The following is a 14,163-nucleotide window of genomic DNA, read 5'->3' as shown; positions in this document are numbered from 1 at the left end:
ATTCAGTAAACTTTGTAGATTGCACATCAACCATTAAATATATTTCTCAGTTTGTTTAAGGTTTCTCAAACTTCTTGAATGGGGTATTGTACAATACTAAACAATATTAGTTTTATTCTGAATTAATAATTGAAATTATTGTTGGATTAAAGTTTGTCATCTGAGTGTAAGATTATCCAAAACAGTTGTCTCAAAGAAACAAAACAAATACGTTTTTTACTTGAATCTTTATATTACTATACTTTCTTAGGCGTTAATCTTTGGACAGACATTGACCACGTGGTCTAATGGATAAGGCGTCTGACTTCGGATCAGAAGATTGAGGATTTGAGTCCCTTCGTGGTCATTGCATTCAATGTTATTTGTTTATACTGTATTTTTTCATTAAGATTAAATATTTTGTAAGTAATATAATAATGAAATCAGAACAAACACAGCTCAAAGTAAAATATCTCAAAACCTTTGTTCTTTAAACTATTTAGCAAACTTTGTAGATTGCACAGCAGTCAATGTATCTTTAAGTTGATTTAAGGTTTCTCAAAATTCTAGGCTTGGGTATTGTGGAATACTAAACATTATTATTTTCTTTCAGAATCAATAACTAAAATTATTGTTGGATCAAAGTTTGTAATATAGGTGTATATATTTTTACATAAAGATAACATCTTATGTTTGGATTATAATAATGAAATCAGAACAAACATGATTCAAAGTGAAGAATCTCTAACCCTTTGGTCTTTAAACTATTCAGTAAACTTTGTAGATTGCACATCAACCATTAAATATATTTCTCAGTTTGTTTAAGGTTTCTCAAACTTCTTGAATGGGGAATTGTAGAATACTAAACAATATTAGTTTTATTCAGAATTAATAATTGAAATTATTGCTGGATTAAAGATTGTCATCTGAGTGTAAGATTATCCAAAACAGTTGTCTCAAAGAAACAAAACAAATATGTTTTTTACTTGAATCTTTATATTACTATACTTTCTTAGGCGTTAAACTTTAGACAGACATTGACCACGTGGCCTAATGGATAAGGCGTCTGACTTCGGATCAGAAGATTGAGGGTTCGAGTCCCTTCGTGGTCATTGTATTCAATGTTATTTGTTTATACTGTATTTTTTTCATTAAGATTAAATATTTTGTAAGGAATATAATAATGAAATCAGAACAAACACAGCTCAAAGTAAAATATCTCAAAACCTTTGTTCTTTAAAATATTTAGCAAACTTTGTAGATTGCACAGCAGTCAATGTATCTTTAAGTTGATTTTAGGTTTCTCAAAATTCTAGGCTTGGGTATTGTGGAATACTAAACATTATTATTTTCTTTCAGAATCAATAACTAAAATTATTGTTGGATCAAAGTTTGTCATCTAGGTGTATATATTTTTACATAAAGATAACATCTTATGTTTGGATTTTAATAATGAAATCATATCAAACATGATTCAAAGTGAAGAATCTCTAACCCTTTGGTCTTTAAAGTATTCAGTAAACTTTGTAGATTGCACATCAACCATTAAATATATTTCTCAGTTTGTTTAAGGTTTCTCAAACTTCTTGAATGGGGTATTGTAGAATACTAAACAATATTAGTTTTATTCAGAATTAATAACTGAAATTATTGTTGTATTAAAGTTTGTCATCTGTGTGTAAGATTATCCAAAACAGTTGTCTCAAAGAAACAAAACAAATATGTTTTTTACTTGAATCTTTATATTACTATACTTTCTTAGGCGTTAATCTTTGGCTAGACAGTGACCACGTGGCCTAATGGATAAGGCAACTGACTTCGGATCAGAAAATTGAGGGTTCGTGTCCCTTCGTGGTCATTGGATTCAATGTTATTTGTTTATACTGTATTTTTTTTCATTAAGATTAAATATTTTGTAAGGAATATAATAATGAAATCAGAACAAACACAGCTCAAAGTAAAATATCTCAAAACCTTTGTTCTTTAAACTATTTAGCAAACTTTGTAGATTACACAGCAATCAATGTATCTTTAAGTTGATTTAATGTTTCTCAAAATTCTAGGCTTGGGTATTGTGGAATACTAAACATTATTATTTTCTTTCAGAATCAATAACTAAAATTATTGTTGGATCAAAGTTTGTAATCTAGGTGTATATATTTTTACATAAAGATAACATCTTATGTTTGGATTATAATAATGAAATCAGAACAAACATGATTCAAAGTGAAGAATCTCTAACCCTTTGGTCTTTAAACTATTCAGTAAACTTTGTAGATTGCACATCAACCATTAAATATATTTCTCAGTTTGTTTAAGGTTTCTCAAACTTCTTGAATGGGGTATTGTAGAATACTAAACAATATTAGTTTTATTCAGAATTAATAATTGAAATTATTGCTGGATTAAAGATTGTCATCTGAGTGTAAGATTATCCAAAACAGTTGTCTCAAAGAAACAAAACAAATATGTTTTTTACTTGAATCTTTATATTACTATACTTTCTTAGGCGTTAATCTTTAGACAGACATTGACCACGTGGCCTAATGGATAAGGCGTCTGACTTCGGATCAGAAGATTGAGGGTTCGAGTCCCTTCGTGGTCATTGTATTCAATGTTATTTGTTTATACTGTATTTTTTTCATTAAGATTAAATATTTTGTAAGGAATATAATAATGAAATCAGAACAAACACAGCTCAAAGTAAAATATCTCAAAACCTTTGTTCTTTAAACTATTTAGCAAACTTTGTAGATTGCACAGCAGTCAATGTATCTTTAAGTTGATTTAAGGTTTCTCAAAATTCTAGGCTTGGGTATTGTGGAATACTAAACATTATTATTTTCTTTCAGAATCAATAACTAAAATTATTGTTGGATCAAAGTTTGACATCTAAGTGTATATATTTTTAGATAAAGATAACATCTTATGTTTGGATTATAATAATGAAATGAGATCAAACATGATTCAAAGTGAAGAATCTCTAACCTTTTGGTCTTTTAACTATTCAGTAAACTTTGTAGATTGCACATCAACCATTAAATATATTTCTCAGTTTGTTTAAGGTTTCTCAAACTTCTTGAATGGGGTATTGTAGAATACTAAACAATATTAGTTTTATTCAGAATTAATAATTGAAATTATTGTTGGATTAAAGTTTGTCATCTGAGTGTAAGATTATCCAAAACAGTTGTCTCAAAGAAACAAAACAAATATGTTTTTTACTTGAATCTTTATATTACTATACTTTCTTAGGCGTTAATCTTTGGCTAGACAGTGACCACGTGGCCTAATGGATAAGGCAACTGACTTCGGATCAGAAAATTGAGGGTTCGTGGTCATTGGATTCAATGTTATTTGTTTATACTGTATTTTTTTTCATTAAGATGAAATATTTTGTAAGGAATATAATAATGAAATCAGAACAAACACAGCTCAAAGTAAAATATCTCAAAACCTTTGTTCTTTAAACTATATAGCAAACTTTGTAGATTACACAGCAATCAATGTATCTTTAAGTTGATTTAATGTTTCTCAAAATTCTAGGCTTGGGTATTGTGGAATACTAAACATTATTATTTTCTTTCAGAATCAATAACTAAAATTATTGTTGGATCAAAGTTTGTCATCTAAGTGTATACATTTTTACATAAAGATAACATCTTGTATTTGGAATATAATAATGAAATCAGATCAAACATGATTCAAAGTGAAGAATTTCTAACCCTTTGGTCTTTAAACTATTCAGTAAACTTTGTAGCTTGCACATCAACCATTAAATATATTTCTCAGTTTGTTTAAGGTTTCTCAAACTTCTTGAATGGGGTATTGTAGAATACTAAACAATATTAGTTTTATTCAGAATTAATAATTGAAATTATTGTTGGATTAAAGTTTGTCATCTGTGTGTAAGATTATCCAAAACAGTTGTCTCAAAGAAAAAAACAAATATGTTTTTTACTTGAATCTTTATGTTACTATACTTTCTTAGGCATTAAACTGCTGACAAATAGTGACCATGTGGCCTAATGGATAAGGCGTTTGACTTCGGATTAGAAGATTGAGGGTTCGAGTCCCTTCGTGGTCATTGGATTCAATGTCATTTGTTTATACTGTATTTTTTTCATTAAGATGAAATATTTTGTAAGGAATATAATAATGAAATCAGAACAAACACAGCTCAAAGTAAAATATCTCAAAACCTTTGGTCTTTAAACTATTTAGCAAACTTTGTAGATTGCACAGCAGTCAATGTATCTTTAAGTTGATTTAAGGTTTCTCAAAATTCTAGGCTTGGGTATTATGGAATACTAAACATTATTATTTTCTTTCAGAATCAATAACTAAAATTATTGTTGGATCAAAGTTTGTCATCTAAGTGTATATATTTTTACATAAAGAAAACATCTTATGTTTGGAAAATAATAATGAAATCAGATCAAACATGATTCAAAGTGAAGAATCTCTAACCCTTTGGTCTTTAAACTATTCAGTAAACTTTGTAGATTGCACATCAACCATTAAATATATTTCTCAGTTTGTTTAAGGTTTCTCAAACTTCTTGAATGGGGTATTGTAGAATACTAAACAATATTAGTTTTATTCAGAATTAATAACTGAAATTATTGTTGTATTAAAGTTTGTCATCTGTGTGTAAGATTATCCAAAACAGTTGTCTCAAAGAAACAAAACAAATATGTTTTTCACTTGAATCTTTATATTACTATACTTTCTTAGGCGTTAATCTTTGGCTAGACAGTGACCACGTGGCCTAATGGATAAGGTGCCTGAATTCGGATCTGAATATTGAGGGTTCAAGTCCCTTCGTGGTCATTGGATTCAATGTTATTTGTTTATACTGTATTTTTTTCATTAAGATTAAATATTTTGTAAGGTATATAATAATGAAATCAGAACAAACACAGCTCAAAGTAAAATATCTCAAAACCATTGTTCTTTAAACTATTTAGCAAACTTTGTAGATTGCACAGCAGTCAATGTATCTTTAAGTTGATTTAAGGTTTCTCAAAATTCTAGGCTTGGGTTTTGTGGAATACTAAACATTATTATTTTCTTTCAGAATCAATAACTAAAATTATTGTTTGATCAAAGTTTGTCATCTAAGTGTATTTATTTTTACATAAAGATGACATCTTATATTTGGAATATAATAATGAAATCAGATCAAACATGATTCAAAAGGAGAATTTCTAACCCTTTGGTCTTTAAACTATTCAGTAAACTTTGTAGATTGCACATCAAGCATTAAATATATTTCTCAGTTTGTTTAAGGTTTCTCAAACTTCTTGAATGGGGTATTGAAGAATACTAAACAATATTAGTTTTATTCAGAATTAATAATTGAAATTATTGTTGGATTAAAGTTTGTCATCTGAGTGTAAGATTATCCAAAACATTTGTCTCAAAGAAACAAAACAAATGTTTTTTACTTGAATCTTTGTTACTATACTTTCTTAGGCGTTAATTGTTAACAAAACAGTGACCACGTGGCTTCATGGATAAGGCGTCTGACTTTGTGTCAGAAGATTGAGGGTTTGAATCCCTTCATGGTCATTGGATTCAATGTTATTTGTTTATACTGTATTTTTTTCATTAAGATGAAATATTTTGTAAGGAATATAATAATGAAATCAGAACAAACACAGCTCAAAGTAAAATATCTCAAAACCTTTGGTCTTTAAACTATTTAGCAAACTTTGTAGATTGCACAGCAGTCAATGTATCTTTAAGTTGATTTAAGGTTTCTCAAAATTCTAGGCTTGGGTATTATGGAATACTAAACATTATTATTTTCTTTCAGAATCAATAACTAAAATTATTGTTGGATCAAAGTTTGTCATCTAAGTGTATATATTTTTACATAAAGAAAACATCTTATGTTTGGAAAATAATAATGAAATCAGATCAAACATGATTCAAAGTGAAGAATCTCTAACCTTTTGGTCTTTTAACTATTCAGTAAACTTTGTAGATTGCACATCAACCATTAAATATATTTCTCAGTTTGTTTAAGGTTTCTCAAACTTCTTGAATGGGGTATTGTAGAATACTAAACAATATTAGTTTTATTCAGAATTAATAACTGAAATTATTGTTGTATTAAAGTTTGTCATCTGTGTGTAAGATTATCCAAAACAGTTGTCTCAAAGAAACAAAACAAATATGTTTTTCACTTGAATCTTTATATTACTATACTTACTTAGGCGTTAATCTGTGGACAGACAGTGACCACGTGGCCTAATGGATAAGGCGTCTGACTTCGGATCAGAATATTCAGGGTTCGAGTCCCTTCGTGGTCATTGGATTCAATGTTATTTGTTTATACTGTATTTTTTTTCATTAAGATGAAATATTTTGTAAGGAATATAATAATGAAATCAGAACAAACACAGCTCAAAGTAAAATATCTCAAAACCTTTGTTCTTTAAACTATTTAGCAAACTTTGTAGATTGCACAGCAGTCAATGTATCTTTAAGTTGATTTAATGTTTCTCAAAATTTTAGGCTTGGGTATTGTGGAATACTAAACATTATTATTTTCTTTCAGAATCAATAACTAAAATTATTGTTGGATCAAAGTTTGTCATCTAAGTGTATATATTTTTACATAAAGATAACATCTTATATTTGGAATATAATAATTAAATCAGATCAAACATGATTCAAAGTGAAGAATTTCTAACCCTTTGGTCTTTAAACTATTCAGTAAACTTTGTAGATTGCACATCAACCATTAAATATATTTCTCAGTTTGTTTAAGGTTTCTCAAACTTCTTGAATGGGGTATTGTAGAATACTAAACAATATTAGTTTTATTCAGAATTAATAATTGAAATTATTGTTGGATTAAAGTTTGTCATCTGTGTGTAAGATTATCCAAAACAGTTGTCTCAAAGAAAAAAAACAAATGTTTTTTACTTGAATCTTTATGTTACTATACTTTCTTAGGCATTAATCTGTTGACAAATAGTGACCATGTGGCCTAATGGATAAGGCGTCTGACTTCGGATTAGAAGATTGAGGGTTCGAGTCCCTTCGTGGTCATTGGATTCAATGTCATTTGTTTATAGTGTATTTTTTTCATTAAGATGAAATATTTTGTAAGGAATATAATAATGAAATCAGAACAAACACAGCTCAAAGTAAAATATCTCAAAACCTTTGGTCTTTAAACCATTTAGCAAAATTTGTAGATTGCACAACAGTCAATGTATCTTTAAGTTGATTTAAGGTTTCTCAAAATTCTAGGCTTGGGTATTGTGGAATACTAAACATAATTATTTTCTTTCATACTCAATAATTAAAATTATTGTTGGATCAAAGTTTGTCATCTAAGTGTATATATTTTTACATAAAGATAACGTCTTATGTTTGGAAAATAATAATGAAATCAGATCAAACATGATTCAAAGTGAAGAATCTCTAACCCTTTGGTCTTTACACTATTCAGTAAACTTTGTAGATTGCACATCAACCATTAAATATATTTCTCAGTTTGTTTAAGGTTTCTCAAACTTCTTGAATGGGGTATTGTAGAATACTAAACAATATTAGTTTTATTCAGAATTAATAACTGAAATTATTGTTGGATTAAAGTTTGTCATCTGTGTGTAAGATTATCCAAAACAGTTGTCTCAAAGAAACAAAACAAATATGTTTTTTACTTGAATCTTTATATTACTATACTTTCTTAGGCGTTAATCTTTGGCTAGACAGTGACCACGTGGCCTAATGGATAAGGTGCCTGAATTCGGATCTGAAGATTGAGGGTTCGAGTCCCTTCGTGGTCATTGGATTCAATGTTATTTGTTTATACTGTATTTTTTTCATTAAGATTAAATATTTTGTAAGGTATATAATAATGAAATCAGAACAAACACAGCTCAAAGTAAAATATCTCAAAACCATTGTTCTTTAAACTATTTAGCAAACTTTGTAGATTGCACAGCAGTCAATGTATCTTTAAGTTGATTTAAGGTTTCTCAAAATTCTAGGCTTGGGTTTTGTGGAATACTAAACATTATTATTTTCTTTCAGAATCAATAACTAAAATTATTGTTGGATCAAAGTTTGTCATCTAAGTGTATTTATTTTTACATTAAGATGACATCTTATATTTGGAATATAATAATGAAATCAGATCAAACATGATTCAAAAGGAGAATTTCTAACCCTTTGGTCTTTAAACTATTCAGTAAACTTTGTAGATTGCACATCAAGCATTAAATATATTTCTCAGTTTGTTTAAGGTTTCTCAAACTTCTTGAATGGGGTATTGAAGAATACTAAACAATATTAGTTTTATTCAGAATTAATAATTGAAATTATTGTTGGATTAAAGTTTGTCATCTGAGTGTAAGATTATCCAAAACATTTGTCTCAAAGAAACAAAACAAATGTTTTTTACTTGAATCTTTGTTACTATACTTTCTTAGGCGTTAATTGTTAACAAAACAGTGACCACGTGGCTTCATGGATAAGGCGTCTGACTTTGTGTCAGAAGATTGAGGGTTTGAATCCCTTCATGGTCATTGGATTCAATGTTATTTGTTTATACTGTATTTTTTTCATTAAGATGAAATATTTTGTAAGGAATATAATAATGAAATCACAACAAACACAGCTCAAAGTAAAATATCTCAAACCCTTTAGTCTTTAAACTATTTAGCAAACTTTGTAGATTGCACAGCAGTCAATGTATCTTTAAGTTGGTTAAAGGTTTCTCAAAATTCTAGGCTTGGGTATTGTGGAATACTTTACATTATTATTTTCTTTCAGAATCAATAATTAAAATTATTGTTGGATCAAAGTTTGTCATCTAAGTGTATATATTTTTACATAAAGATAACACCTTATGTTTGGAATATAATAATGAAATCAGATCAAACATGATTCAAAGTAAAGAATCTCTAACCCTTTGGTCTTTAAACTATTCAGTAAACTTTGTAGATTGCACATCAACCATTAAATATATTTCTCAGTTTGTTTAAGGTTTCTCAAACTTCTTGAATGGGGTATTGTAGAATACTAAACAATATTAGTTTTATTCAGAATTAATAATTGAAATTATTGCTGGATTAAAGATTGTCATCTGAGTGTAAGATTATCCAAAACAGTTGTCTCAAAGAAACAAAACAAATATGTTTTTTACTTGAATCTTTATATTACTATACTTTCTTAGGCGTTAATCTTTAGACAGACATTGACCACGTGGCCTAATGGATAAGGCATCTGACTTTGGATCAGAAGATTGAGGGTTCGAGTCCCTTCGTGGTCATTGTATTCAATGTTATTTGTTTATACTGTATATTTTTCCATTAAGATTAAATATTTTGTAAGGAATATAATAATGAAATCAGAACAAACACAGCTCAAAGTAAAATATCTCAAAACCTTTGTTCTTTAAACTATTTAGCAAACTTTGTAGATTGCACAGCAGTCAATGTATCTTTAAGTTGATTTAAGGTTTCTCAAAATTCTAGGCTTGGGTATTGTGGAATACTAAACATTATTATTTTCTTTCAGAATCAATAACTAAAATTATTGTTGGATCAAAGTTTGACATCTAAGTGTATATATTTTTAGATAAAGATAACATCTTATGTTTGGATTATAATAATGAAATCAGATCAAACATGATTCAAAGTGAAGAATCTCTAACCTTTTGGTCTTTTAACTATTCAGTAAACTTTGTAGATTGCACATCAACCATTAAATATATTTCTCAGTTTGTTTAAGGTTTCTCAAACTTCTTGAATGGGGTATTGTACAATACTAAACAATATTAGTTTTATTCTGAATTAATAATTGAAATTATTGTTGGATTAAAGTTTGTCATCTGAGTGTAAGATTATCCAAAACAGTTGTCTCAAAGAAACAAAACAAATACGTTTTTTACTTGAATCTTTATATTACTATACTTTCTTAGGCGTTAATCTTTGGACAGACATTGACCACGTGGTCTAATGGATAAGGCGTCTGACTTCGGATCAGAAGATTGAGGATTCGAGTCCCTTCGTGGTCATTGCATTCAATGTTATTTGTTTATACTGTATTTTTTCATTAAGATTAAATATTTTGTAAGTAATATAATAATGAAATCAGAACAAACACAGCTCAAAGTAAAATATCTCAAAACCTTTGTTCTTTAAACTATTTAGCAAACTTTGTAGATTGCACAGCAGTCAATGTATCTTTAAGTTGATTTTAGGTTTCTCAAAATTCTAGGCTTGGGTATTGTGGAATACTAAACATTATTATTTTCTTTCAGAATCAATAACTAAAATTATTGTTGGATCAAAGTTTGTAATATAGGTGTATATATTTTTACATAAAGATAACATCTTATGTTTGGATTATAATAATGAAATCAGAACAAACATGATTCAAAGTGAAGAATCTCTAACCCTTTGGTCTTTAAACTATTCAGTAAACTTTGTAGATTGCACATCAACCATTAAATATATTTCTCAGTTTGTTTAAGGTTTCTCAAACTTCTTGAATGGGGAATTGTAGAATACTAAACAATATTAGTTTTATTCAGAATTAATAATTGAAATTATTGCTGGATTAAAGATTGTCATCTGAGTGTAAGATTATCCAAAACAGTTGTCTCAAAGAAACAAAACAAATATGTTTTTTACTTGAATCTTTATATTACTATACTTTCTTAGGCGTTAAACTTTAGACAGACATTGACCACGTGGCCTAATGGATAAGGCGTCTGACTTCGGATCAGAAGATTGAGGGTTCGAGTCCCTTCGTGGTCATTGTATTCAATGTTATTTGTTTATACTGTATTTTTTTCATTAAGATTAAATATTTTGTAAGGAATATAATAATGAAATCAGAACAAACACAGCTCAAAGTAAAATATCTCAAAACCTTTGTTCTTTAAAATATTTAGCAAACTTTGTAGATTGCACAGCAGTCAATGTATCTTTAAGTTGATTTTAGGTTTCTCAAAATTCTAGGCTTGGGTATTGTGGAATACTAAACATTATTATTTTCTTTCAGAATCAATAACTAAAATTATTGTTGGATCAAAGTTTGTCATCTAGGTGTATATATTTTTACATAAAGATAACATCTTATGTTTGGATTTTAATAATGAAATCATATCAAACATGATTCAAAGTGAAGAATCTCTAACCCTTTGGTCTTTAAAGTATTCAGTAAACTTTGTAGATTGCACATCAACCATTAAATATATTTCTCAGTTTGTTTAAGGTTTCTCAAACTTCTTGAATGGGGTATTGTAGAATACTAAACAATATTAGTTTTATTCAGAATTAATAACTGAAATTATTGTTGTATTAAAGTTTGTCATCTGTGTGTAAGATTATCCAAAACAGTTGTCTCAAAGAAACAAAACAAATATGTTTTTTACTTGAATCTTTATATTACTATACTTTCTTAGGCGTTAATCTTTGGCTAGACAGTGACCACGTGGCCTAATGGATAAGGCAACTGACTTCGGATCAGAAAATTGAGGGTTCGTGTCCCTTCGTGGTCATTGGATTCAATGTTATTTGTTTATACTGTATTTTTTTTCATTAAGATTAAATATTTTGTAAGGAATATAATAATGAAATCAGAACAAACACAGCTCAAAGTAAAATATCTCAAAACCTTTGTTCTTTAAACTATTTAGCAAACTTTGTAGATTACACAGCAATCAATGTATCTTTAAGTTGATTTAATGTTTCTCAAAATTCTAGGCTTGGGTATTGTGGAATACTAAACATTATTATTTTCTTTCAGAATCAATAACTAAAATTATTGTTGGATCAAAGTTTGTAATCTAGGTGTATATATTTTTACATAAAGATAACATCTTATGTTTGGATTATAATAATGAAATCAGAACAAACATGATTCAAAGTGAAGAATCTCTAACCCTTTGGTCTTTAAACTATTCAGTAAACTTTGTAGATTGCACATCAACCATTAAATATATTTCTCAGTTTGTTTAAGGTTTCTCAAACTTCTTGAATGGGGTATTGTAGAATACTAAACAATATTAGTTTTATTCAGAATTAATAATTGAAATTATTGCTGGATTAAAGATTGTCATCTGAGTGTAAGATTATCCAAAACAGTTGTCTCAAAGAAACAAAACAAATATGTTTTTTACTTGAATCTTTATATTACTATACTTTCTTAGGCGTTAATCTTTAGACAGACATTGACCACGTGGCCTAATGGATAAGGCGTCTGACTTCGGATCAGAAGATTGAGGGTTCGAGTCCCTTCGTGGTCATTGTATTCAATGTTATTTGTTTATACTGTATTTTTTTCATTAAGATTAAATATTTTGTAAGGAATATAATAATGAAATCAGAACAAACACAGCTCAAAGTAAAATATCTCAAAACCTTTGTTCTTTAAACTATTTAGCAAACTTTGTAGATTGCACAGCAGTCAATGTATCTTTAAGTTGATTTAAGGTTTCTCAAAATTCTAGGCTTGGGTATTGTGGAATACTAAACATTATTATTTTCTTTCAGAATCAATAACTAAAATTATTGTTGGATCAAAGTTTGACATCTAAGTGTATATATTTTTAGATAAAGATAACATCTTATGTTTGGATTATAATAATGAAATGAGATCAAACATTATTCAAAGTGAAGAATCTCTAACCTTTTGGTCTTTTAACTATTCAGTAAACTTTGTAGATTGCACATCAACCATTAAATATATTTCTCAGTTTGTTTAAGGTTTCTCAAACTTCTTGAATGGGGTATTGTAGAATACTAAACAATATTAGTTTTATTCAGAATTAATAATTGAAATTATTGTTGGATTAAAGTTTGTCATCTGAGTGTAAGATTATCCAAAACAGTTGTCTCAAAGAAACAAAACAAATATGTTTTTTACTTGAATCTTTATATTACTATACTTTCTTAGGCGTTAATCTTTGGCTAGACAGTGACCACGTGGCCTAATGGATAAGGCAACTGACTTCGGATCAGAAAATTGAGGGTTCGTGGTCATTGGATTCAATGTTATTTGTTTATACTGTATTTTTTTTCATTAAGATGAAATATTTTGTAAGGAATATAATAATGAAATCAGAACAAACACAGCTCAAAGTAAAATATCTCAAAACCTTTGTTCTTTAAACTATATAGCAAACTTTGTAGATTACACAGCAATCAATGTATCTTTAAGTTGATTTAATGTTTCTCAAAATTCTAGGCTTGGGTATTGTGGAATACTAAACATTATTATTTTCTTTCAGAATCAATAACTAAAATTATTGTTGGATCAAAGTTTGTCATCTAAGTGTATACATTTTTACATAAAGATAACATCTTATATTTGGAATATAATAATGAAATCAGATCAAACATGATTCAAAGTGAAGAATTTCTAACCCTTTGGTCTTTAAACTATTCAGTAAACTTTGTAGCTTGCACATCAACCATTAAATATATTTCTCAGTTTGTTTAAGGTTTCTCAAACTTCTTGAATGGGGTATTGTAGAATACTAAACAATATTAGTTTTATTCAGAATTAATAATTGAAATTATTGTTGGATTAAAGTTTGTCATCTGTGTGTAAGATTATCCAAAACAGTTGTCTCAAAGAAAAAAACAAATATGTTTTTTACTTGAATCTTTATGTTACTATACTTTCTTAGGCATTAAACTGCTGACAAATAGTGACCATGTGGCCTAATGGATAAGGCGTTTGACTTCGGATTAGAAGATTGAGGGTTCGAGTCCCTTCGTGGTCATTGGATTCAATGTCATTTGTTTATACTGTATTTTTTTCATTAAGATGAAATATTTTGTAAGGAATATAATAATGAAATCAGAACAAACACAGCTCAAAGTAAAATATCTCAAAACCTTTGGTCTTTAAACTATTTAGCAAACTTTGTAGATTGCACAGCAGTCAATGTATCTTTAAGTTGATTTAAGGTTTCTCAAAATTCTAGGCTTGGGTATTATGGAATACTAAACATTATTATTTTCTTTCAGAATCAATAACTAAAATTATTGTTGGATCAAAGTTTGTCATCTAAGTGTATATATTTTTACATAAAGAAAACATCTTATGTTTGGAAAATAATAATGAAATCAGATCAAACATGATTCAAAGTGAAGAATCTCTAACCCTTTGGTCTTTAAACTATTCAGTAAACTTTGTAGA

The 14,163-nt window shown here is 28.2% G+C and overlaps 10 non-coding genes across 10 annotated transcripts; all 10 read left to right on the top strand.

Annotated features, from left to right (window-relative positions):
* The first annotated feature begins 1,018 nt into the window (after nt 1-1,018).
* Nucleotides 1,019-1,091, top strand: TRNAR-UCG (transfer RNA arginine (anticodon UCG)). The gene has a single exon. It is a non-coding gene; the product is annotated as a tRNA-Arg (tRNA).
* A 1,420-nt stretch (nt 1,092-2,511) lies between these two features.
* On the top strand, nt 2,512-2,584 carry TRNAR-UCG (transfer RNA arginine (anticodon UCG)). The gene has a single exon. It is a non-coding gene; the product is annotated as a tRNA-Arg (tRNA).
* A 1,409-nt stretch (nt 2,585-3,993) lies between these two features.
* On the top strand, nt 3,994-4,066 carry TRNAR-UCG (transfer RNA arginine (anticodon UCG)). Its single transcript has one exon. It is a non-coding gene; the product is annotated as a tRNA-Arg (tRNA).
* A 2,160-nt stretch (nt 4,067-6,226) lies between these two features.
* Nucleotides 6,227-6,299, top strand: TRNAR-UCG (transfer RNA arginine (anticodon UCG)). Its single transcript has one exon. It is a non-coding gene; the product is annotated as a tRNA-Arg (tRNA).
* Nucleotides 6,300-6,971: 672 nt separating this feature from the next.
* TRNAR-UCG (transfer RNA arginine (anticodon UCG)) lies at nt 6,972-7,044 on the top strand. The gene has a single exon. It is a non-coding gene; the product is annotated as a tRNA-Arg (tRNA).
* A 2,160-nt stretch (nt 7,045-9,204) lies between these two features.
* Nucleotides 9,205-9,277, top strand: TRNAQ-UUG (transfer RNA glutamine (anticodon UUG)). Its single transcript has one exon. It is a non-coding gene; the product is annotated as a tRNA-Gln (tRNA).
* A 674-nt stretch (nt 9,278-9,951) lies between these two features.
* TRNAR-UCG (transfer RNA arginine (anticodon UCG)) lies at nt 9,952-10,024 on the top strand. Its single transcript has one exon. It is a non-coding gene; the product is annotated as a tRNA-Arg (tRNA).
* Nucleotides 10,025-10,696: 672 nt separating this feature from the next.
* TRNAR-UCG (transfer RNA arginine (anticodon UCG)) lies at nt 10,697-10,769 on the top strand. Its single transcript has one exon. It is a non-coding gene; the product is annotated as a tRNA-Arg (tRNA).
* Nucleotides 10,770-12,189: 1,420 nt separating this feature from the next.
* On the top strand, nt 12,190-12,262 carry TRNAR-UCG (transfer RNA arginine (anticodon UCG)). Its single transcript has one exon. It is a non-coding gene; the product is annotated as a tRNA-Arg (tRNA).
* Nucleotides 12,263-13,671: 1,409 nt separating this feature from the next.
* On the top strand, nt 13,672-13,744 carry TRNAR-UCG (transfer RNA arginine (anticodon UCG)). Its single transcript has one exon. It is a non-coding gene; the product is annotated as a tRNA-Arg (tRNA).
* Nucleotides 13,745-14,163: the final 419 nt, after the last annotated feature.

The sequence above is a fragment of the Pseudophryne corroboree genome, chromosome 8, assembly GCF_028390025.1.
Source record: "Pseudophryne corroboree isolate aPseCor3 chromosome 8, aPseCor3.hap2, whole genome shotgun sequence".
NCBI classification, from domain to species: Eukaryota; Metazoa; Chordata; class Amphibia; order Anura; family Myobatrachidae; genus Pseudophryne; species Pseudophryne corroboree.
This window is presented reverse-complemented; position numbering and strand designations above follow the sequence as displayed.